The sequence below is a fragment of the Macrobrachium nipponense genome, chromosome 11, assembly GCF_015104395.2.
Source record: "Macrobrachium nipponense isolate FS-2020 chromosome 11, ASM1510439v2, whole genome shotgun sequence".
In the NCBI taxonomy this organism is placed as follows: Eukaryota; Metazoa; Arthropoda; class Malacostraca; order Decapoda; family Palaemonidae; genus Macrobrachium; species Macrobrachium nipponense.
The window spans coordinates 104,653,982-104,680,734 of NC_061087.1; the positions used below are offsets into that span (position 1 = coordinate 104,653,982).

Below are 26,753 nucleotides of genomic sequence, written 5' to 3' on the forward strand. Positions count from 1 at the left end.
CAAACTATTCGGTTTGGTTACCCCAGGTAAATAGTTCCCGGAATCAATGTTAATTTCCTACCAGGAATAAACCGCATAACCCAAATTGCAACTGGATTAAGGTAACTAATTAGAATTTGAAGTTGAAAGCAAACGAAGTTTCGCGCTCGGATCATTTTGATTAATTTTCCTGCGAAGTGGAAAGAGGGACTGAGGTGCGTTCGGTTTCGAACTAGTCTACATTATATCCGAAAGGATCTCATTCAGACAAAAAATTGTATGCATCCAAAAGTTGAATATCTTTTTATACATATAGACTGGTAGTGAAATAAGTGTGACATTACACGAGTTGATATCCTATAATCAACTAAATGCTGAAATTCTTTAAACTGGCAGTGAAATGGAAATGTGATATTACACACTGCATACCAATTTAAAAACTGATATTTTTTTTGTGTACAGTGTAAGTAGATTTCCAAAAATATATTATGTGCCAGAGATCTCTTGAGTGATTCTTGCCTCTTCAGAGAACAAAAAAACTTACACACGAGGTAAGGTTAGTTACTTTTAGCCAGATTTTAACAAAAATGAGAAGATTGACTTCTGTAAAATTCAAAACAAGATATTCTAAGGTAAGGTTGGTTACTTTAAGCCAGATTTTTAAAAAGATGAGAAGATTGGCTTTTGTAAAATTTAAAACAAGATATTCTAAGGTAAAGTTGGTTACTTTAAGTCAGATGTTTAAAAAAATTAGAAGATTGGCTTCTATAAAATTCAAAACAAGATATTCTAACGTAAGGTTGGTTACTTTAAGCCAGATTTTTAAAAAGATGAGAAGATTGGCTTTTGTAAAATTTTAAACAAGATATTCTAAGGTAACGTTGGTTACTTTAAGCCAGATTTAAAAAAAAAATAGAAGATTTGCTTCTGTAATATTTAAAACAATACATCCTAACACCATACGATTACATTCCTCGTCGAACGATCTTTCAAGTCTTCCTTCAGACGGAACGAGGCTATTCAGTTTTGAAAGGTACCTGGGTCCTAGGTATCCTATACGCCACAGAGCAATACTCGTAAAGCTTCTTTGTACCAATGAGCGCTGGAAAAACCGTCCTGTACAGCTGTAACTCCTTCTGCCATCCAGAAGGTACTTGGGGCACTGCTAGCGAACTCTCTTGATTTGGATATGCTATACTCCGCAGAGCAACACCCAGAAGGCTCTGGGTATCCTAGGCCCAGCATAAATACTTATTTATACAATTGCAACTGCTTTTGCCATCCAGAAGGTGTTAAGAATGGACCAGTAAGTCAAAGGCTTATCGACTGAATTTAGACTCGGCTCCAGTACGGTAAGTAGCAGACCAATGCTGAGTGTTCTGGGTCTGGGAGAGTTCTGCTACAGACTGGTGATGGTGCAGGTTGTCTAGTCTAAGATTTCTCAGAAGATGCAGTCTTGCTAAAGGTCACTTTATTTCTACCGGAGATCTGCCCCTCTTGGTGGTTAAAAGTTACGATTTGGACTGCATTAAGGAATTGCCAAGGCTTACAGCAATTTTAATCCCTTTAGTTCGCTAACAGCTGAAATAGTCAGTGCAAGAGGTTGTCTAGTCTATGGTTTCCCAGAACATACAGCCTGGCCAAAGGAGACTATTTCTAATGGAGATCTACCCCTCTTGGTGGCTAAAAGTTACGATTGGGACTGCATTAAGGAAATGCCAAGGCTTGCAGCAATCATAATTCCTTTAGTTTCTAACAGCTGTAGTAGTCACTGGAAGAGGTTGTCTAGTCTAAGGTTTCCCAGAGCCTACAGCCTTGTCACAGAGACTATTTCTACTGGAGATCTACCCTTCTTGGTGGCTAGAAGTTGCGACTCGGACTGCATTAGGGAAATGTCAAGGCTTACAGCAACCATAATCCCTTTAGTTTGCTAAAAAAAAAAAAAAAAAAAAAGTTGTAATAGTCACTGGAAGACGGGTTCCTTTATTGACGATATACTACCTTAGATGAGTTGATTTCTTGCTAGATTCATTCACGTGACCTGTCTGGTACGCGTGACGTTTTCTTTATATTAATTGTAACGTGGAAAAAACTGTCGCTCAATAAACACTTTGCTTTAATTTTGAAAATTATTCAGCTTGCTTTTAAAAGGTTCAAGTGATGTCTGGCAAGGTTATAAAAAAGTTTATTTGTACTCGGTAAGGTAATTATAGTATAAAAAATTAAAAGATATGTTGTTCCATTTTTCCTTTCCAGATTCCTGGCAGGTTATTAAATAACCGTATCAAAGGCGTTGTGCATGCAACATGTTTTATTAAAAAACAAAAAACATGCTTGGTGTTACTGATTGCTAGTTTTCGTGAGTAAATTACATTCTTAGCAATAATGCCTTTTGTATTACAGTAATTTTGTCAAATTACTGTAACTTGTTATTTATTTAAAAACGCATTAGCAATAAGCAAGCAAGATGGCGTATACAGTGCTTAAGAAAAAAAAAAAAAAAAAAAAAATATATATATATATATATATATATATATATATATATATATATATATATATATATATATATATATATATATGTGTGTGTGTGGTGTGTGTGTGTGTGTGTGTGTGTGTGTGCGTGTGTGTGTGCTTTAAAAGAAAGCCAACTTTGTATTACAATAATTTTGCCAAATTGCTTAAACTTATCATTTATTTAAAAACGCATCAGCAGCAAGTAAGCACAATAGCGTATACTGTGCTTAAGAAATGCTTTGCAAGAAAGACAAATGTAGAAGGTCGATAAGATTGCCAAATTCATGAATAAATCTCCATTTGGAAGGATTATGCTCTTTCTGACAGCCACAGTGGATAACTGTTGTGGAAGCAGAAAGATGAATGTTTACAAAGTGTACCTGAGCACGAGTATGGAACCACATAGATTGATATAAATAAAGTTGTAAATTATTTGAAGAACCATTCAGCGCATGGCACTCGCGTCATACCCTCGTGGGATATTTACGGGCTGCTCTATGAGCAAGAGCCCGTGTTGACATAAGGCCAGCTTAATCTAAAACACTAGTGGGTAACTGAAATAATTAAGGAATAAAACCTTAGTTTATTCAAAAGCAGCCATGATCCATAAAAGCACTGTTGAATATGGTCGTGGCATGCCGCTCAGATGTTGCGAGTTCGTGCCTATCCCTGGCCAATGAAAAATCACTGTATCACGATCAGTTACCGCTGCAGTGTATGGTCTGCAGTGAGAGGTTGAAACCAATATTCTTTGGAAGCTTTGAATTCCTTCACTAATAATAATGATATTATTATTATTAATTCAGAAGATGAACCCTACCATATAGAACAAACCAGCAGGGGTCACTGACTTGAAATTCAAGCTTCCAAGAAATATAGTGAACATTATGACAATAATACGTTACCATTATTATTATTATTATTATTATTAATTCAGAAGATTATTAGCCCTATTTATATGTAACAAACCCGGAGGAGCCACTGACTTGAAATTCAAGCTTCTAAGAAATATTGTGTTCATTATGATAATAATGATTTAATGATAATGCAATTGTGAACCGTCACTCGTAAGCACTTGTTTGGCATTTGTTCCAGAACTCTGAGTAAGTTCGTATTTTGCTAATTTCAAAGTCCGAAGGGACTTATATCCGTGGTCCAAAGGAGGGGAGGTAAATTATACTCTGTTTTTTTCCATCTGTCCATCCGCCTGTGGTGTTTGCGTATGGTAACATTGCGCCCCGGACTTTAGATAGTTACGGTATGTGTAAGTTTTAGATAAATAAAAGGATATCTTGGAGTACATTTGCAACAGAAAAGTGTGTTAATAAATTACAGTATACGAATTACACCGTTAATATTCGAAATAGGATATTATTATTATTGTTGAATGTAAGCAATGTAACTATGTAAAGCCCGGGACGCAGTGTTACCATACGCAAACACCACAGGCGAATGGACAGATGGAAAAAGACAGAGTATAGAAGGAAAGCAAGGAATGAATGAATGAAGGAAGGAAGAAGAAAACAGGTCATTCACAAAGGAAGCATTAAGCCAACATCCTGAAAGATGTAGATCTCTTTAGGGAGCATCAAGGAAAACAAGGCGTGATCCGACCTCCAGCTTACTCTGGACACATGCGAGATTTCCCCTCGCGCACAAGTTGTAAGCATTATATCTCTAACGTTTAATGTAAATTAAAACATGCTTATAAAATCAAAGGTAAAATAGAGCCTTGTTTCACCAAAGAAAATTAAAATAGATACTGTTTAACAGGCACATTATGTATTTTTATACATTTTCATCCTAATAAATTAATCCTAAATATCCTATCCTAAAATTCCTGTATCTATAACTCAGTGCTAAACACCCCTTTTTAGGCTCCTCCATAGACCTTTCCTACCCCCCACACAATAAAACAAAGTAGTGTCTAGGCTTACTCCCCGAGTAAGCGATAAACTATTCGCAATTTAGGTGTTCGGTTTGGAAAGTGGTAGCGATTTTGTTTTCTAAGTTTCAATATAGTATTCAAAGAGCTAATAAATTGATGAAATCATTTGATTATTTCAATAAACTTCCGTAGAGACGTTAGAGACGATTATGTATTTTAATACATAAAAGGTAATAATTAATTGTTTTGTATTATTTATGATTCAGTTGTCTTTTAAACATGCATTAACTTATATAGTATTCAAAGAGATAATAAATTGATGAATTCGTTTGTTTATTTCAATAAACTGCCATGCAGACGTTGGGGACGATTATGTATTTTAATACATAAAATACGTTATTTTTCATTATCAGTTATTTCTCATGGCATCAATATAATAGTGAGATTCACCGGAAGAAATGACAGATATTACGATGATCAGGCTAAAGAATTGTCAGGTTCGAAAGGTAATAAATTCATTATTATGTATTATTTATGATTCAGTTATCATTTAAACATTCATTAACCTATAATCTCGGATTCCACTACTCGGTACGACATTTGTCGACTGCTCGGAATTCCATAAAGCATTGGATAAAACAAATCATACTTTTCTGTTATGGTCAACGGAGCACTTCTTGAATGAAACTTTAGGTGAGTGGCATAAAACGTACGGATACGCATATGTATACCCAGCCGTGTATAAATGCACAACAGTTTACTGTGCGCTATGATGTGTCAATATATGTGCGCCTACGTATGTTCACGTATTGACAGTTCTCGGATACGTATGTCCACGAACAAGACTTTCAAAGGCCACCAGAAGTTTTTTAAAGCAATATTCAGTCGACCTGACCTCTAGAATTATTTGCATTCCATTTTGATAAGAATATAAGAATAAAAACAAAACAATAAAACTCCATTAACTGTAAAATGCCATCAAATAGTCACTGAAGACCAGGCTGGCAAATCCCCACCGCCATCTCTTAGACCGAAGTGTTATAGAGCGTGAAAGTAAACATAAAACTTTGAAGGAGAGAATGCCACCATTGGCGCCCACACGGAAGTGAAAAATAAAAAATCCAGCTTCCCATTTGATGTTTTAACCGAAACCTTTTGTCTCTCTGCTGCCTCCTCTTCTTCTTTTTTTTCTTTTTGCACCGAGAGAACGGGACCCCAAAACCTAAGCCATTGTGAGCCAGTGGCATCGACTGTTGTGGTGAGAGCGAAGTAGGGATCAGTTGAGCTGTTAACAGTGTGTGTGAACGGCTGTTTCGGTGATGAGGGCTGGAAGAGTGTGTGGCTGCACAGGGGAGGAAATGGACCCACAAAGGAAAAGGGGAAGTGAAAAAGAGAGGTTCAAGGATGGAGTCGAGTGGTGCTGAGTCAAGTAGTATGTCAGTTTGGTTGGTTTTATTTTGCTAAGTAGAACCGCAGAAATTGAGCAAGAAATGTGGCTTGGGAGCAATTATGCTAATGTGTACTTATTTATATGTAGGGAGCAATTAGTTGGTTTTTATTTTGCTAAGTAGAACCGCAGAAATTGAGCAAGAAATGTGGCTTGGGAGCAATTATGCTAATGTGTACATATTTATATGTAGGGAGCAATTGGTTGGTTTTTATTTAGCTAAGGAGAGCCGTAGAAATTGAACAAGAAAAGTGGGTAGGGAGCAATTATGTAGTCTGCAATTGTACATTTTTATATGTAAGGAGCAATTATGCAAAGTCTACGTAAAGAGCAACTAAGCAAAAGTCTATGTAGCGAACAATTATGATAACTGCATGTAGAGTAATTATACAAAAATGCACATACCTATGTTCACTACATGCAAGAGAGACAGGGAGCTAAAGAGTGATAGAGGAAAGTTGTTGAAAATAATTTCTGTTACGAAACTATGTTACCTCTTAATAATGACATAACAATGTCAAACTCAATGAGATTTCTGTGATGACTCAGTTCATCGGTTTGTCGGTTGGGTGGGTAGTACCATTACGAGTTTGTTTGGTCACGTTTTATATGATATATAGCAAACGACTAATAAGACAACCTATACATATATATATATATATATATATATATATATATATATATATATATATATATATATGCTTAAAAATCACAGTAAATGCACGTGACTTCATAATAAGCGAATTCCCAGAAAATAAAGATAGTCAGAAATCCAAGCGCTTTCGTCTTTACTCAGACATTGTCAAGGAGTTAATGAAGTACAATTGGAGAGAAAGGTCTCAGGTACAACACAAGATCAAGAATACCAGATGGTTAATTGTCAAAAGGGTAAAAATTAAAAGAGATAATCCAGGATTATCGGATATCACACAGTCATAAACCTAAACGGATTGACCCTAACCGAAATTACAAAGTTTCTTTACAGTCCAAAACATGTAAAAACTGAATATATTAATTTTGTTGCTTATATTTATCTACAACTTTTTTCATTATTAAAGCATCAAGTTTAAATAAACCAAGACTTAAATTTAGAACATTTCTATTATTTGACTTGATGAAACAAGATTCAATGATATTCCTTTTAACTGTGTCATTACATGGGATTAAGGCTCTTGCTTGACTCCAGTTAATAGGATGGTCTAAATCTCTCATGTGTACGAATAATGCATTCGATATTTGCCCAGTTCTCACAGATTACTGATGCTGTTTGAGACGTTGTGAAAGAGATTTACCGGTTTGTCCGTAATTTGCAAGGAATTTCATATATGCAGCCTGGAAGATCTTTAGGAGAATTTTTGATTACTAAACTCTTGACATCAATATTACTGAAAACAACATTTATGTTAAAAAGCTTTAAAATTCTAGGAATATCTAAAAACCTTTCATCATAGGGCAATTTTAGAATGTTATTCTTACTAAATTCAAGTTTGTCATTAGTTGAATAAAATGTTTTTCTAGCTCTTTTCCATGCCACATCTACAAAAGTCCTTGGGTATTTAAGTTTCATTGCAATATCATAAATAGTTTTAATTTCAGCGTCAATAAACTGCGGGCGACAGACACGTAAAGCCCTTAGGAACATCCCAGAAAAAACAGAGAATTTAACATTTTGATGGTGATTGGAGTAGTAATGAACAAACGAGACAATGTTAGTTGATTTTCGAAAGACTGAAAAGGTGAAATTTCTATCATTTCTATGGACAGTTACATCAAGAAAATTCAACTTACAATTTCTTTCTTCCTCTATGGTAAATTTTATAGAAGGGACTAAATTATTGAGATTATTGAGGAATTCCTGGAGATTTTTGTGAACTGGCCAAATACAGAAGATATCATCCATATATCTAAACCAAATAACTTTTTGGGGCAAAATTCTTGGTAAGAGTTTTGTCTAAAAAAATTTCATGTAAATATTGCTAAGGATTTTTTAAGCATAATGGAAACCACACGCAACTTCTACGCCTTTTCTTTGAATTTTCCAAGCCTTGTTCTATTCGTGACATCCTTCTGTAATGCTCTTATCATCGCTCACAAACTGAAACTCCGATTTAACTTTCTACGGAAGTGTATGAACGAGCAAGTAATGCCCAAGTCGATTTTACCAGTGAGAATTCTTCGTCTAGCAGAGCGACCTTTCGACGAGTTTCAACGCATCATACTTCAGAAACACATCGACATCACAAAAGTGGAAGTAGATGATACGTTTCGTACACTTAGAAGCAGACGGTATGGCTTTAATTTTTACCATTTTGACAATTAACCATCTGGTATTCTTGATCTTGTGTTGTACCTGAGACCTTTTTCTCCAATTGTACCTCATTAACTCCTTGACAATGTCTGAGTAAAGACGAAAGCGCTTGGATTTCTGACTATCATTTTCCTGTGGAATTCGCTTATATATATTATATATATATATAATATAATATATATATATATATATATATATATCTATATATATATATATATATATATATATATATATATATGTATATATATATATATATATATATATATATATATATATATATATATATATATATATATATATATATACACGTGTATCCGCTTCAAATGGCGAGAGAGAGAACAGAGAGTATGTAGGTTTAGAGAAGACGTAGAGAAGGAGCCAATTGAGAAACCCACGCAAAAGCCTAACTTTGTTATTTCTGAAGCCATAAAGAATAATTAGAGGCTGAAATTTGTGGATCCGTTCATTTCCTCACTGAGAGAATATCTAATCGGTGAACGGCGCTCTCTTTCTCTCTCTCCTCTTCGCTCTCTCGCTCTCTCACTCGGTCCTCTCTCTCTCGATCCCTCCTCTCCTATCTCTTCTCTCTTTCATAACTTTGCCTCGCCCCGACTGGAAAATTTCTTCCAAGACCTTTAGAAGTTCTCCTCTTCTTCAAACTTAACAGTTTTCCATTTTCCCTCCCCCGATAATGCTCCCTTTAATCATTCTCTTTGGTAGAACTGCCTGAATATTTCCTTTTGATAAAGTTGCCTAAGAAGACTCTTTCGAAACGAACAACACTCTTCTTCTTCTACTTCTAGGAGAACCATTTTAGAGTAGTCCTGCCGATGTTGACTTCCAGTAGCGTTATCTTAGCGCCTTCTCAGAAGATCACTAGTCCATACAACTGTTTTTAAAAGGTTTCCTGGCTCTCTCTCTCTCTCTCTCTCTCTCTCTCTCTCTCTCTCTCTCTCTCTCTCTCTCTCTCTCTCTCTCTCTCCTGGTTTTAAAATCTTTGGAAATTCTAACTTTTAAGTTGAAAACATTCAATTTTTTAGTTCTAGACTCTAGAGTAGCTATATTGAACCCTTGTAAAGCATTCTGGCTTTTAATGTTGATTAAATTTTGGCCTTTAATTTTGAAAACCGTCTAGCCTTTAACTTTAGAAAAGAAATCTATTTTCCAATCGTGAAAAATTGTATCCTTTTATTCTCAGAAGATTCTGTACTGACTAATAAAATTCTAGCGTTTAACAGGGAAAAATTCCCACAAGATCCTAGGCTTTAAGCATCAGAAAATTCCAGTCTCTAATTAAGAAGCTCTAGGCCTCAAACCTGATAAAGTTCTAGCGTTTAAATGCGAAAAATTCCCAAAAGATCCCAGGCTTTAAGTATCAGAAAATTCTAGTCTCTAATTCTTAAAAAGTTCTAGGCCTCAAGCCTGATGAAATTCCGTATAATAGGCCAATCTGCCTGATAAAAATTCCGAGGCTTCAATTACGTGTAAATGACAGGAGGTAATTTTAAGATCCGTATAAAATGCAAATCTGTCTGATAAAAATTCCGAGACTTCAGTGACCATTAAATGATAAGATTTAATTTTAAGACTCTTTAACATGTTATTCCAATACAATTTCAGCAGTCAATTTTAATAAAACCGCCCCGGGCATAATTCCGTAAAAAGATATTTTGCTTCGTATTTCTTTTTGATTAAGTTTCCATGGTCAATATTCCTAATTGAAGCGTCAAATATGATTTTGATGAAAACATAAGCGTCATCTCGCGTGTGAGAAAGGCTTTCTTTACTGGTTTTGATCAATTTACCTTCGCATTGCAATTGGAATTGCAGTGCAATATAAAAATGAATAGATGATGCACAACTAACCGTAGAATCTCTATATTTCATCCCGTAGGGCGGTAGTGCCGCCAGTGGACCTCATGCGGTGCACTGTAGGCATTACTTGAGGGAACCTTTACAGCGTGCCTTCGGCCCCTACTTGCAACCACTTTTCGTTCCTTTAACTGTACCTCCTTTCATATTCTCATTTTTCCATCTTACTTTCCCCAACCTTCTCCTATAACTTGATTCATAGAGCAACTGCTTTGAGGTTTTCTTCCTGTTACACCTTTCAAACCTTTTATACCGTCAAGTTTCATTTCAGATCTGAATGACCTCATAGGTCCAAGTGCTTGGCCTTTGGCCTAAATTTTATATTCAACTCAACTCTATATTTCAGTCTCACAAATCATTTCTAAGTCACTCCCTCTACTTAAAGAAATAAAAGTATCTAAGGATAATATCCCTTGCAAGAGCTGATAGCGTGGAAGACACGTAACAAATGCAGTGTTAACTGTAAAATATTCCCCATCTTTAAATTTGTTAATTGTTTTTATTTTCGTTGTCATTAATAATGCATCATTTTCATTTTATTTTATGTATTTTTACTAGTCTCATTTTTAGTTTTTTATCTTTATTATTTTCAATTTTAGTTCTGTGGTTTCAATTGAGAAAAACCATTCCACAGTCGAATGTCATTCGTCTCACGCATAGGGGGCTGAGTTTTCAAGATGGGTTGAGCTCCCCTATACTAACACCCATCTCAATCTCCACCTGCCCCCCCCCCCCCCCCCTACTTCCTCAGCTGACCCTAATTTAGCAAACAAACGCGGTAATCCAAAACAACAGATAGAGGTAATGTATATATACCATGTGTCGGTGTCAAAGCGGGTTTAAATTTGCGGCTGAATTCCTTTGGGAAAAATATACCCTTGGACGCTAGTTTACTTTCCCTTCGTGTAAAAGTATCCCAGATAATATGAAAATCCATAACAATCTCTTATAAATACATTAAATATAAATGGAAGGGCGCATATATCTGGTGCCACTTCAATCAAGAGAAAACGGTTATCAATCAGAAGTCCAGAGGAAAAAATGTACCTGGACTTTCATCATTTTCAGTTTGACGATATTGCCTGATGTATATTCAGAAGTCGAACTCAATAAAGACTGCATAGATTATTTAAAAAAGAAACGGAGATTTTTTAGAAAACAAGTTTTTGCATAAATCTTCTGCCAAAGTTTGGCTCTCGGGCGGGTCCGAAGCTCCATCCGATCTCCCTTGGATTAACTGAGAGAGAGAGAGAGAGAGAGAGAGAGAGAGAGAGAGAGAGAGAGAGAGAGAGAGAGAGAGAGAGAGAACCACATATGCAGCGCCAAATGCAATTAGTCATAGCGTGTAGTACCACTGCACTCAGATAACAGTTGCTGATGACGACGAGGATAATAGTTTTGAAGGAAAAGTTGTAATCGTCAAAGAAGACGACACACTAACCGTGAGACGATATGCGAGTAGTACTTGATTTTATGATCTTTTAATAAAAAAAAACGCGCTGATCTGAAATGCTTACTCTTGTTGTATATACTTATTATTACCGATAGCCAACACTTTATTACCATGGGTCTCTTTATCCTATATATTTTAGGGCGAGATGGCTTGTCATACATTGAACGATAGCAATATAACAACAACGACAACAACAACAATACTATATAATTAATAAAAAAATAAGTCACTATGCTATGATGAGCAGAGAAGGGGTTTTAAAGTAGAAATGTTCTTTGCCTTTGATCTTTGCAGCTCGTCTCTTCACGTAAGCATATATATGACGGAAATTTCCACATCTAGAGAAATACATGTGATATTGCAGTACATTAAAAAAAACAACTTCGAGCTAAATTTAAATCTGTTACCCGTTGATTAAACCTTTTATGGACGTTCACTTACTGGTAAGTGACAAACGATAATAAACAAACTTTTGTTAAAATTTCCAGTTACTCATTTGATAGGATTTAGAGTTAGAACTTCCTGCTTATCAGCAATCTTCCTCTAGTTATGAAGGGGAGGTCCCTCGTCCTACTATATCTGTATAGTCAATGGGAAGATGTTAAAGTAATTCACTTGAGCTGACGAAACCTAGCTAGGCCTAAAGGTACTTCCATTTTCTTTTCTTGTTTTGAGAAATTTTTCCTATCTAGTATTTTCTGAGTTAAATTTAAGAAGCAAGATTGAAATATATTTCACTGTCATAAAATAAAGCTTTTATAGATAATTTGATATATGCTTTGGGTGTGTCCATTCGGAGATGATATGATATGACCACACTTGTATCTGTGCTGGCTATTTGTCATCATTATATGAGTCATCGTCCTACTCTTGCCTATTAGTGTTGTTTCGTTTGTTTGATAATGAACAATATAAGCTTTTCCATATCTTTAAACTTGCTTGGGGTAGAAACTTTGAGTATATATCGTCCAGTTAATGAAAGCGTAACTATAATAGATATTAAGAACTGGCAACTGTCTATCGCGAGAACGGATATTAAAGCTCCCGGTGAACTGCGTGCGAATGCGTGATCGATCATCTAACTTCATGACTTCGCATTTTGTTCTGTTAGCACCTGGCTATTTCTCAGAATTTTGGGTAGGAATGCCATTAAAATATAAAATAAACGTATTATTAATATTATGCTTACAATCTAATCGTAATTCTGCAACTACAGCTTGTTTTTTGATGGCGAAAGGCAACAACGAACAACAATCGAACGCATCCTTGTTTACATCGATCAGCTGTTTGTTTTATTGTTAACTTTCAGTCAAATCTGAACTGATCGTCTTGTTGACCATGATGTTGTGACTTATATACTTTGTTGTTATTACCGAGTAGTGCAGAACATGTAAGTAAATTGTATTAGAAGTAACAGAAGTGAATAAGGCGAAGTAACGAGCGTTTAAGACTTTTTAAGTGAGGTACCCTAGGCTAGGTCTTCGCCAAGTGTCAAGGTCGACCTCGAACCAAAGTAAATGTTTGCTATTTAGTACCTCTAATTAATGCCTCGATTAATAGAGAAGCGGTACATTTTTTAGGGTTATAATTTTGAATTATATTTTCCAGTTTAAATTTCGTTAAATCTATCGCCGGGAACTTTGTAAGGTTAGGCTAAGCCTATGTATGGTAAGCCAACCTAAGGCTAGGTCGTAAATGTACCTATGTATAATGTTTCTATTTATGCTTAATACATTTGCATATGGCTTTTGGGTTTATTTCTATGTGTTTTGAATGAATTTTATATCTATTTAGCAAACTTTAGTCCAATCAGTATCCTAGGCTACCTCATTTAATTATACTACTTAAACTTGGCAAGTGAACCTTGTGTCTACCAGCCTGGCTGTGGCCCCCCATCATGACCTGACCTACATCTGGGTGTTCCTCTTAATCTTAATTCCTTGTTACGATGGGTTTAAATCAGGCTCACTGGCAGAGGCTGCCTCTTGTGACTGTGGAGGGTGGGGTAAAACAGAAGACTAGGATAAAATGACCGAGGGGCGACATAATGGCCACGTTTAATGGAAAGCGGCCACCTTCCCGAAAAAGTACATTAATTCACTTCCATAAGCATCAGTCAAAGAGTTGTGGCCCACCCAGGCAGCACACGGAGACCTCTACACTCCTCTTTAAGTAAGTGTTTTCTCATAAATTACGAAATAATGGCATAATTCAAGTGCTTTTTCGGGAAGTGGCCGCGTTTCGAGAGAGGTGGCTGCTATGTTGCCGCTCTGTCATTTACTCGGCTGCAGTGACCTGGTTCTTACCAGTCGCCCACTGGAATATTTACTGCCTTTTGTTTATGTTTTTTTTCATATATTTACTTTTTTATATATTTTTATGCTCATCCTTGTGGAACTGGTACTAAACGAGACTCCTATTTTGCACATAAAATGGTAATTATTGAATATCAGAGGGTCCTGGTAGTAGTCTTCAGTTTGTTCATGAAACTTACCTGTCAGATATATATATAGCTGTATTTCTGACGTCCGACAGAATTTCAAAACTCGCGGCACACGTAGTGGGGCGGCCAGGTGGTAGTACCCATTCCCGCCGCTGGGAGGCGGATATCAGGAACCATTCCCATTTTCTATTCATATTTTTTCTGTCGCCGGTGCTGCAAACAACTGTTTACAGTACCTCCGTCTAGGATTTTTTTATTATCTCGCTTAATATTATCTGGATTGACTTTTGGTATCGACTTCTGGATTGTTGGATTGGCACGCGTAATAGTGGATTGGTTTTTGATTTTGGATTGGCTTTTCTGGGTACATGATGTCTGGATCAAGTACTGGAAGTTTCAGAGTGTGTGTGAGGAGTGAATGTAAGGTGAGGCTTCTTAAACCTTCAGTTGATCCTCACACAGTTTGTATGGATTGCAGGGGGCATGTTTGCGTGGTTGATGATCGGTGCAATGAATGTAAGGATTTGGATGATGATAAATGGAAGATGTATGAGACCTATCGACGTAAATTGGAGCGCGATAGAGTCAGGAGGTCTTCCTCCAAGGGCAGTTCTACTAAAGGTAAGGATAGTAACATTTCTCCTCCTCTAACACCAGTAGATTTTGCTCAACCTAATCCTGTTTTGTTGCCTTCGGGCCCCAGTGCTGTGTCTGGAGAAGGTAACACCCTTTCTCTGATTCTGGAGTCTATTCGTGCTCTCGAATCTAAAGTATTGGCCCTAGAAACCGGCCCTGTGAAAGTTTGTGTTAGTGGAGGGGGCGTCAGATCGGCCCCATAATGCCTCTAGGCCTAGACCTCTATCGGACTCCCAGGACTCAGGGAGTGGGTATGTCGAAGCCGCAAGAGGGTACGGGGGCTCCCCACCGATCTGGCGTCCCTTCGGCAGGCCTTGTTGCTAAATCCCAGGCTGCCAAGGAGCGCGCACGAGTGCGTGTCCTGAAAGATTGCTTTTCGTCCTCCGAAGCGTCCTCCCCGCGCAAGGGGTGGAGCGCTCGGAGAGACTCGCGTCCGTTGAAAAGGACCTTTCGCTTTGAGGACGCTTCACGTCCTATGTCTCCTCTTTCGTCAGAGGACGCTTATGACGCCTTTCCTCCGCAGAAGAGAGGAAGGCTTTCTACCGAAGAGGACGTTAGTTTCCACGCACAGGCGTGTTCACCCGAGAGGCAGATAGCTGTACCTGCTAGAAGGAAGGAGGCGTCCCCTCGCCCCTCGCCTTCTCGCAGGCTCAGTCCTGCCCCTTCTTTTGCTCCTTCGTCACCTACGAAGGATATCCTAGTGTCCCTTCAGGACCAGATTACGTCGCTGATGGCTCAGAGGACTCGCCCAGCAGCAGTCGAGCCTAAGCGTAGGAAGGACGTTCGGCTGCCCGTCAAGAGGACGAAGCAGCCTCATTCTCTTTCGTCTCGCTCGTCTCTCTCTCCTCCTCCGGATCGTCAACGTTCTCGTTCTCCTAGCAGATCTTTTACTCTCTCAGGAGAGGACGCTCGTCAGGACGCTCGGCGTTCGAAGCAGGACGCTTTGCGCTCTCGGCAGGTAGCGGTTGAGGACGCTCGGCAGGACGCTCGGCGTTCTAGACAGGACGCTTTGCGCTCTCTTCAAGACACTTTTGAGGACGCTCGGCGTTCGAAGCAGGACGCTTCGAGTTATAGACAGGACGCCTTTGAGGACGCTCCGCAGGACGCTCGCCGTGTGAAGCAGGACGCTTTTCGAGCGAAGCAGGACGCTTTTGAGGACGCAAAGCAGGACGCTCGCTTGGCTAAGCAGGACGCTTTTGGCGCCTCTCGTCAGGAAGCTCGCGCTTCCTCTCGTAGAGACGTTTCTGTTAAGACAGTTCACGTTGCTTCTAAGGACGCTCCTCTTTCGCAAGATGTCCGTACCTCTAAAGATCGACGTAAGGCCGATTCCGTACCTGTAGCGGATACTTCCAACCAACGGAAGTCATTGTTCAGGATTGAGACTGCTGGACGTACTCCCTCTCCTGATGGGCGTTCTCCAGTTCCTCTTAGGGAGGAAGGGGAACTTAGTAGTCCAGGGAGTTCCGTCGAAGAAGAACAGCCGGTAGCTTCAGCTGTCTCGGACTACAAGGTTCTTGTTAGGCTGTTACGTTCAGCCTTCGGGGAGAAGTTCCAGCCGGCAGCCCCTAGGTCTCCTCCCTCTCAACTTTCGTCTTCCAAGACAGTTAAGACCCCTGAATTCGTCGAAATGAAGGTACATCGCTGCGCCAAGAGGGCGTTTAAGAAGCTTCAAGACTTTATGTCCAGAAGGAAGGATCAGGGCAAGACCACTTTCGCCCATCCACCCTCTAGACTCGCCGGGAAAGGGGGAGTTTGGTATGAGACCAAGGAGGATGTGGGAGTAAAGGTTCCTTCGTCCGCTCTGGGTGACTTCTCCAGTAGTGGACGCTCAGAGGAGGTCTCTCTTATCGTCTGCTAAGGTGTCCTGGACTCCGGTGGAGACTGACCACCACTTGAAGGGACTGCTTCGTACCCTTAATGTTTTTAATTTCCTAGATTGGTGTCTGGGAGTTTTAGACCTTCAGTCTAGGAGTCCTGATTCTCTCAGTCTGGGGGAGCTGTTCCAGCGTGTTGTCATGTATGGACAAGGCCGTCAGGGATGGTTCGGAGGAGCTAGTTTCTCATTTTGGAACTGCCTTCCTGAAGAAAAGAGCACTGCTTTGCAATTTTACCGCTAAGTCGGTATCTTCCGCTCAGAAAGCGGAATTGCTCTTTGCGCCTCTTTCGGACCATCTCTTCCCCCAGGCTATGGTAAAGGATCTTGCACAGAGTTTGCAAGAAAAGGCGACCCAGGACCTCTTGGTTCAGTCTTCAAGACGTCCAGCAGCTCCTTCCACTTCGACATTCAGCAAACCCCCGAAGAAAGTCAAACCCTTCGCGGGGCACTCGAGAGCAGCTCCTCGAGGGAGAGGGTTTTCGAGAGGAAGAGCTTCATTCAAACCCAAAACCAGCAAATGAAGATCTCGTCCTTCAGACGCCAGTCGGGGCCAGACTGGAATTCTTTGCGGAGGCTTGGAGGCAGAGAGGGGCGGATCCTTGGACCCTCAGGATAGTAGAGCGGGGGTACAAGATCCCCTTTTTACATCCTCCTCCTTTAACATCGACTCCCAGAGACCTCTCTCCATCTTATCAGGGAGAGAAGAAAAGTGTTCTTTTCGATCTGTTAGACCAGATGGTCGAAAAAAGAGCGGTGGAACAAGTCTTGGACCTAGAGTCACCGGGCTTCTACAACAGGATTTTCCTAGTGCCGAAGCAGTCGTCAGGTTGGCGCCCGGTCCTGGATGTGAGCAGGCTCAATCTTTTTGTAGAAAAGATCAAGTTCAAAATGGAGACGCCTCAGTCGGTGCTGGGAGCCTTGAGACCTGGCGACTGGATGGTGTCTCTGGACCTGCAGGACGCGTACTTCCACGTCCCAGTCCACCCTCTTTCAAGGAAGTACCTGAGATTCGTCTTGGACAACAGGGTTTGGCAGTTCAGAGCCCTTTGTTTCGGTCTCAGCACGGCCCCGATGGTTTTCACAATGATTATGAGGATGTAGCGAAGTGGGCTCCATTCGTCAGGAATCAGGATATCCCTCTACCTCGACGATTGGCTGATCAGAGCGTCGTCGAGGCAAGAAGTGTCTGAAGGACCTTCAGTTTACGTTAGCCCTAGCAAAGTCTCTGGGTCTTTTGGTCAACTCCGAAAAGTCGCATCTGACCCCAACACAGTCCATCGTGTATCTGGGGATTCAGATGGATTCAGTGGCTTTTCGGGCGTTTCCATCCCAGGAACGTCAGCGACTGGGGTTAGAGAAAGTCGCAGCCTTCCTAGAGAGAGAAGCTTGTTCGGTGAGGGAGTGGATGAGTCTGCTGGGCACCATTTCCTCGCTAGAAAAGTTTGTCTCGCTGGGAAGACTGCACCTCAGGCCTCTTCAATTTTTCCTTGCGGAAGAATGGACGTCGAAAGAGGACCTGAATGCGATCCTAAGGATCTCCAACAAGGTAAAAGTCCACTTAAGATGGTGGCTCGACCCTCAGAAGTTACGAGAGGGCTTCTCCTTAAATCTTCTGAGCCCCGACCTAGTGTTGTTCTCAGACGCTTCCATTTCCGGTTGGGGAGCAACACTAGGGGGGGGAGGGGGGGAGGAAGTGTCAGGCTCCTGGAGAGGGGAACAGGTAGCCTGGCACATCAATGTAAAGGAACTGGCAGCGATATTCCTGTCGCTGCAGTTCTTCGAAGAAAAAACTGTCAAGGAAGGTTGTTCAAGTCAACTCAGACAGTACCACAGCCCTTGCGTATCTAAAGAATCAGGGAGGAACTCGCTCCAGATCCCTTTTTCTCCTGGCGAAGGAAATTCTGCTATGGGCAGACGCAAGGCGCATCAAGATCCTGACAAGATTCGTGGCAGGGGTTCAGAATGTCAGGGCGGACCTTCTCAGCCGCCGAAATCAGATTCTAACAACAGAATGGACCTTGCACCAGGAAGTCTGTCAACAATTATGGAGGTTGTGGGGACGTCCTCTAGTAGACCTGTTCGCTACATCAAGGACGAAGAGGCTTCCTCTGTATTGCTCCCCGGTTCTGGACCCAGGGGCAATTGCAGTGGAACGCGTTGCTCTGGAACTGGACAGACCTGGATCTTTACGCCTTCCCCCATTCAAGATCATGGGGGACGTAATGAGGAAGTTCGCAGCTTCAGAAGGGACAAGGTTGACTCTGATTGCCCCAATGTGGCCAGCAAGAGAGTGGTTCACAGAGGTCATGACGTTCCTTGTGGACTTCCCAAGAACGTTGCCCTGGAGGAGAGATCTACTCAGACAGCCTCACTTCAAAAGGTTTCACCAAAACCTCTCCGCTCTGGCTCTGACTGCGTTCAGACTATCGAAAAGTTGGCCAGAGCGAGAGGCTTTTCAAAGGCAGCTGCGAGAGCAATCGCTAATGCTCGAAGAGCCTCTTCAAGAGCTGTCTACCAGTCTAAGTGGTCCTCCTTCAGGGCATGGTGCAAGAAGGAAGGAATTTCCTCTTCCACGACCTCTGTGAATCAGATAGCAGATTTCTTACTCTATCTAAGAAATGTGCAGAAATTGGCAGTTCCTACAATCAAGGGTTATAGGAGTATGTTGTCTGCCGTTTTTCGCCACAGAGGAATGGACCTCTCCGACAATAAGGATCTGCACGATCTCTTAAGGTCGTTCGAGACCACCAAAATTCCACAAGCAAGACCGCCCTCATGGAATCTAGATGTGGTGTTGAAACATCTGATGCTAAGTCCCTTTGAGCCTCTCCATGAAGCTTCTCTAAGGGACTTAACGAGAAAAACGCTTTTCCTAGCTTCTCTGGCGACGGCGAAGAGAGTTAGTGAAATCCAAGCGTTCAGTAGCCTAGTGGGTTTCAAGGGAGACAGCGCTGTCTGCTCGTTGAACCCTTCTTTCTTGGCTAAGAACGAGAACCCGTCTAATCCTTGGCCAAAGAGCTTTGAAATCAAAGGAATATCGAGTCTCGTGGGTCAAGAACCAGAGAGAGCCCTGTGCCCTGTCAGGGCTCTCAAGTTCTATGTGAATAGGACTAAAGAGATAAGAGGTCCCTCAGGTAATCTCTGGTGCTCGGTGAAGAGACCAGATTTGCCGTTGTCGAAGAATGCTGTTGCTTTCTTCTTGAGGGACGTCATTAAAGAGGCTCATTCATCTTGCCAGAAGACTGATATGAGCCTCTTTAAAGTGAAAGCTCACGAGGTCAGAGCCGTAGCTACTTCTCTTGCCTTCCAAAGGAATATGTCTATCAGAGATATTCTTGATAGCACCTTCTGGAGGAGCAATTCCGTATTCGCCTCACATTACCTCCGGGATGTGAGAACGATTTACGAGAACTGTAGTTCTTTGGGACCTTACATTTCGGCAGACACAGTTTTGGGGGCTGAAGGTGGCTCTCTCCCTATCCCTTAGCTTAGTTAGGTTAGTTTATTGTGTTTTTGGTTGATGGTGAGATCTTCTGTGAAAATCTCCCATTCCTTAGTGTTAATGTCAGGGGTTTTTTTGGTTAGTTGGTCAGGTGGTGGTCGGTTGCTGTGTTACTGTCATATGTCTTTGGCTAGATGGTCTTGTCACATTGTGGTCACGTCCCCGTTGACAGAGCATCCAGAGGGCACCAGCACTACAGGTCCAAACCTGGCTGGCAACTCTGATAAAGCATAAGCAGGCTTTAGGTGACAGTAATCACATAGTCTACTTTGCTATCAGGTAAGGAACCAATAAGTTAATCTTTTATTTTAATTTAAATTTCCTAAAAAATCCTAGTCTGTCTCTACCCACCATCCGAAGGTGTGATTCAGCTATATATATATCTGACAGGTAAGTTTCATGAACAAAATGTTATTGTTATAATACAATTAAGTTTGTTCATACTTACCTGGCAGATATATATATAGCTGTATTTCTGACGTCCGACAGAATTTCAAAACTCGCGGCACACGTAGTGGGGCGGCCAGGTGGTAGTACCCATTCCCGCCGCTGGGAGGCGGATATCAGGAACCATTCCCATTTTCTATTCATATTTATTCATGACCCTTGTCTCCTGAGGGGAGGAGGGTGGGCACTCTAATTATATATATCTGCCAGGTAAGTATGAACAAACTTAATTGTATTATAACAATAACATTTTTACTGAAAGCAGACCATTCTCATTCACTCATGCTCATACAAGCTAGCAGCTTGCGTCAAGTTGTTGAGAAACTGATAGTGATTAATTGGACATTATAAAGGAATATGTGGATAGATATTGGTATAAGTATATGCCACCAGTGCGAGGTCTTTTTATCCACTCAGTTACATCCTGCTACAAATGTTCAATATTGTGCATGTGAACATTCTTGTTTTTGGTATTCACAAACTGCTTTGAGCAAATACCTAGCCAGAAAATTGATATGCTCATGATTAAGGCGAGTCTTTTTGTGTCCTATGCAAGCCTGAATACTTAGCAAACAGTGAAAGGATAAACTTATGAATAATAGGAGTTATTTTACCTTTGACCCTATGCCCACTCACTAAGCCTTTATTCAACATATGATGAAACGATGTTTGCACACAAGTGAAATCCCCCTAAATAAAAAAACTTGCTGTAATATAGCCATATCCATACATGCCTTGTAAATAGTAAAGTGTTAATTACCACCTCAACATCTGGTACTGTCTTGGATTGGTTAATGAACTAATTGCCAATTATTTCTGAACAGAACAGTCACAATCCATACAGGTAGAACAATCACAATCCATACAGGTAATAAGGATAAAAGAATTTTTTATATTTCTATAATTCCAATTGTAACTCATAAAATGATTCAAAAGTAGAACTGTTCAAATAGAAATAATATTTTTACATAATTCTATGGTATTCATGATTTGGGTTCACAATTGTAGATGTTAATGGACTACTTTTTTGAAAAGGTGTGTGTAGAAATATAGGATTTTAAATAAAGTATAAGATTTTTACAGTTGATTAGGTTGCATTCCCACATCTATGAATGGAATTATAGCTTTCAGTGTTATGCTAGTTTGGTAATTTAGATAATCATTGCCTTTATTATGTGAAGCATTTCTTGTCAGTTATGAAGTTGGAAGTGTGGCAGAAGTGAGAATGTGGCGTAGCCTAAGCAAGACTAGGCTATCCCAGGGAGGTTCAAAATGAGTTTTTAACCAATCCTTTTTGAAAGATAAGTTAGTCTAGTATAGGAGGTTAATATCTTGCCAAATACCTCAACCACATGTTTTTTTATTGCATACTTTGTATTATATGCATCTCGGATAGTTAGGCTGTTGATGGTGCAAAGCATGTTGGGAAGCTTGCCATTTTTGAGTAGGAGACAATAAAAAACAAGAGAATTGCACCAACGAGTTTTGTACAGTATGGAGGAAAAAATTATATGTATGCTTGCTGGAAAAATGTTTGTAGCCTGTGTGGACAGTCGCTGAGAGTCTTATAAAAATGTAAAAAATAGGATAATGTTAAAAATAAGTAGTAAAAGTGGTAAAAAGTGGGAAAATGTTAAAAATAATGAGTAAAATATACTCTAACCTAACCATATGTAGGGCTTCTCATCTTACTTCTCTGAGGGATAGGCTTTAACCCATTTCTTCAACTTTGAGTAAATACTGTGGCAAAGGTAACTGAGGAAATCCTTTCCATTCAGGCTAGGATGCTGTGTCTTGCCTCCCCAGGCAGTGGAAGCTTTTTGTTCCTCAGATTTTGAGTAAATACAGGCAGTCCCCGGGTTACAATGAGGATTCCGTTCTTGAGATGCTTTGTAAACCAAAAATCGCCGTAAGCCGAGACATCACCATAAATCCTAAGAAAACCTTAATTTTAATGCTTTGGGTGCATTCAAAACTTATGTAAACTGCATTCTTATTGCATTTTTCATCCCAAAAAACCTTCAAATATTGATTATTTTGCATTTTTGGTGTCATATTTCATCTACCAGATCAGTGTTGTAGGCGTCGTAACCCTGGAAATAATTTCTGATGAATATAATTGAAAAGCGCCTTAACCTCGGAACGTCGTAAGCCGAACCCGTCTTAACCCGGGGACTGCCTGTATATGGCAATGTAGGTATAGTAGGTATACATCCAAAGCTAACCTCTCCTAACATAACTTAAGTTGATGTGAACTTAAGTTGATGTGTCATACTGTTTGTGGGGAATCTACTCAAAATTATGAATGGTGGAATTACCAGGGATACATCTGAAGTCTCTTGCTGCAATCAGTACAAACAAAAATGATGTGCATATACGAAGTAGTTTTTGTGAAGGCAGTCTTAGGACATCTAATGTAACATCAGTTCCTGGCAAGATGCAATCATGAATAATTTTTCAGTAGTGTCCCTGACACCATAAAACAAGATATGTGCATGCTCGTAAATTAAAAACAAATGATTTGCATATCTACTATGCCAGTAAAAACGCTTAGCACCTGGAAACCAGAAAATATATACACCTTCATAGTGAATGGAAAATTATTAGTTCATGATAGGGTAATTTCATATTTATATATATGTGTACCAGTAGAAGATTACTGGTACTTAGCTAGTGCAGGTAGATTATTTTGAATGTTTGGGCTCCAACATCTGTGTAGGCCTAATGACCATAGATAATTTCAGGTTATCATAAGATAGCATAAAAGAGTGTCCCATATGATGGCTGTTATTGTAACATGAAAATTTTCCCAAGAGTAGCATAGGGCCTTTAGATTGAAGGTTGACACAGTGATACTTATATCGAAGTAATTTGTTGTTGCCATCATGAACTATTTGAAAAAACCAGTAGTATTTTTGTAATTCCAGATAGCAATTATTTTTATCTGAATTGCTTGATAGATTTGGCAGTTTTTCATGAGAAAATAAGAGTACGGTTAAGCAAAGATGTAAAACACTCACACATTATCCTGAAAGAGTAGAATACCGTATAGTAGTCGCACAGGTCTACGCACTGTTGTATGTAAAAGATGTGAAGTGCCCTAGGTTTCTTGGTTAGGCAGACTACCTAATTAGTTAGGATGTCTTATTCATTTGTGAAAATAATGCAAGAATCTGCAAAGTTGTTTTAGACAAGTTGGTTGGATCTTGGTATTTGTGTAGGAGGTGTGCCTCTGTCAAATGAATAGCCTAACCCATGGAACATATAAATACGAAGGAACTTGAATTTTCTAAGCAGAGAAGGAACTATCTGGAGAATGATGTCTTTCGTTGTCAGCGAGGTTAGTTTAGGGTATGTTAAGATGTGTCCCCATGAAGTGACTTTTTTTGTTTTTGTTTTTTTGTTTTACTTTGGAAGGTGATTGGAGCTCAAACCCTTCCCAGTCAGATAAAACTCATGTGTCCTAGGAAATGTAAGGTTAGGATATAGACCTTTGTTGTTGTGAATTTAGTTCTATAAACTAATGTTTGATTTAGTTAGTCCTATTCTGTGGCCTAGGCTTTTCTGTAATGGATACTGCTTCATCTGAATAGATGAAGTATAGCTGTCATAATTCTTTTGATGGAAATGATACAGATGTTCATGATATTGTTATGTTTGAGTTATGGCATATACCTACTCACCCATTACAGTAATTTTAGTGAAAGCATAATCAGAAAACCTAGTGTTTTATACATTCAACTTACCTGTCAGATATATACTTAGCTATTAGACTCCGTCGCCCGACAGAAATCTGAATTCCGCGCACACGCTACCGGTAGGTCAGGTGATCTACCTGCCTGCCGCTGGGTGGCAGGAATAGGAACCATTCCCGTTTTCTATCATATTTTCTCTGTCGGCCATACTGGCAACATCGTTGTGGGTATTTCCCGCTGGATTCGTATTTTGCATCGCAATTGATCTTCGTTTGGACTTTTTGGTGACGTATTTGGATTGATTGTACTGGCATATGCGATTGTGGACCATTTATTGGATTTGATTTGGATTGTTCAACATGATGTCTGACTCTGGAAGTGTGGTGAGTGTGTGTGTGAATGAGGGGTGCAAGGTAAGGATGCCTAAAGCATCGGTTGATCCTCATACTATTTGTAAGAAATGTAGGAAGTATGAATGCTCTTATGATAACACTTGTAATGAATGCAAGGGTTTGAGTGCGGAAGAATGGAATTCTCTAACTTCTTATTTGAAGAAGTTAGAAAGAGACAGAGTAAGGAAGTCCTCTTCCAAAGCCTTGCCTAGTTCTTTATCTAGCGAGGTTATTAGTAATTTTATTCCTTCTTCTCCATTAACTGCTCCCTCTAATATTGTAGTTTCTGCTCCTGTAGTAGAACCAACAGATTCTGCATCAGAGATTGCGAATCTCAAAGCCTCCCTTAAGACAATGGAAAACAAAATGGCGGCGATTGAAGGTAAGCAAAGTGATTTAATAAGTGCTGTGGATAGTGATATAAGTGTCCCCAGTGCAGTGGAGGGGGCGTCTGATTGGCTCCACAACGCTCCCAGGCCTAGACCTCTTTCAAGCTCCCAAGCCCAGAGGAGAAGGAATGTCAAAAGCCGTAAGGAGGTTGTGGAGGATCCCCACCAGTCAGACGTCCCTTCGGCAGTTTCTGTAATGCCACAGAATGCCAGAGAACGCTATCGAAAAAGCATTCTTCACGAGTGTTTCTCTTCATCGGAGAATTCTTCTCCTAAGAGAGGTTGGAGATCTGCAGATCTTTCTCGCCCCCTGAAAAGAGGTTGGGATGAGTCCAGGATCAACTCGAGTCCTGAACTGTTCCCGGAGGATCTACCTTCGGAAAGTAAGAAATCAAAGAATGTGATGCTTTCCTCCGCAGATTCATGGGAACCTGAAAAAGTTCTATCTCCTTCTCCTCCTTTGGATAGGAACAAGGAAACGACCAAGATATTACTAAAGATGCAGGATTCTATCGCTTCTCTGGTGGGAGTCCTATCAAGAGACCCTCCTAGAAGGAAAGACGCTTTCCTGCCTATTAAGAGATCTAGGCCTTCGTTTAGTCAGAATCGACATCAAGAATTGTCCTCTTCAGATATTGAGTCGGATTCTTCTGTCTTTCACAGACCTAGCAAGATCCGTTCTCCTGTCAGGCGCAAAGCGCCAGCCAGGCGCGAAGAGCCTACCAGGCGCGAGGCGCCAGCCAAGCGCGAAGAGCCTACTAGGCGAGAAGCGCCAGCCAGGCGCGAGCCAAGCGCGAAGAGCCTACTAGGCGAGAAGCGCCAGCCAGGCGCGAGGAGCCAGCTAGGCGCGAGAAGATAACCAGGCGCGAGGAGCCAGCCAAGCGCGAGACTCCTCCCAGGCGCGAAGAGCCTGCCAGACGCGAAGCGCTAACCAGGCGCGAGATGCTAGCCAGGCGCGAGGCGCCAGCTAGGCGCGAGACGACAGCCAGGCGCGAGGCGCTATCCAGGCGCGAGGAGCCAGCCAGGCGCGAGGAGCCAGCTAAGAGCGAAGCGCCAGCTAGGCGCGAACCAGTCAGGCGCGAGGCGCCATCCTGTAGCAAGGACTTGGATTCTCCAGGAATTGTTTCTCCTTCTCAGGCATATAGAGGATCTGATAAGAAAGAAAGGAGCATTTCTCCTAGGGAGCCTACATCTCATGATAGAGATTCTCCCAGGAGAGATCGTTCTCCATCGAACCTCGGTCTCGAAGAGGTTTCAGAAGAAGAGGTTTCTACAGGCGAGGGACTTTCTAATTATAAAGTATTAGCCTCGCTGCTTCTACAAGAATTTGGGGATTCTCTTAGTCCTGCTGCTCCTCCTTCTCCGAGATCGCTGTTCTCTAGTACTAGGACGCCGAAATCCTCTTCGTTTCTTAAAATGAAGCCTGCGATTTCAATGAAAAAGGCTCTACAAACCTTAGATTCTTGGCTTCTTTCTAAGAAGGAGTCACTAAAGACAGTTTATTGCTCTCCTCCCTCCAAGCTCGCAGGCAGGAGAGGTATTTGGTACAAGACCGAAGAAGCTATGGGCCTGATGCTCCCTTCTTCTGATGAATCCGATTTCTCGAGCCTAGTAGAATCGACTAGGAGACACACACTGAACTCAGCAAAAGCGTCTTGGAGTATGTCTGAATTAGATCAGCACCTTAAGGGAATTTTCCACGTCTTAGAAGTGTTCAACTTCTTGGATTGGTCCCTTGGGGTGCTGGCTAAAAAGACAAAAGAACCAGATTTTCTTGATCCTGAAGCCTTACACAGTGTCCTATCTTGTATGGATAAGGCAGTACAGGATGGATCCAGAGAGTTGGCTTCTATTTTCGGATCGGGAGTTGTCAAAAAGAGATCCCTTTACGGTTCGTTTTTGATGAAAGGAG

At 40.6% G+C, this 26,753-nt stretch overlaps 1 protein-coding gene across 4 annotated transcripts in view; it reads left to right on the forward strand.

Moving 5' to 3' along the window:
• Window positions 1-12,017: 12,017 nt before the first annotated feature.
• LOC135208023 (oxysterol-binding protein-related protein 1-like) overlaps window positions 12,018-26,753 on the forward strand; it is a 186,896-nt gene continuing 172,160 nt past the window's right edge. For 3 of the 4 annotated variants that reach the window (XM_064240148.1, XM_064240134.1, XM_064240156.1), the window contains exon 1: window positions 12,717-12,851. The gene's annotated coding sequence lies outside the window, so the exon portion shown is untranslated. Of the gene's footprint in view, window positions 12,108-12,716; window positions 12,852-26,753 lie in introns of those variants that run through there. The other variant, XM_064240142.1, reaches the window with a different exon arrangement.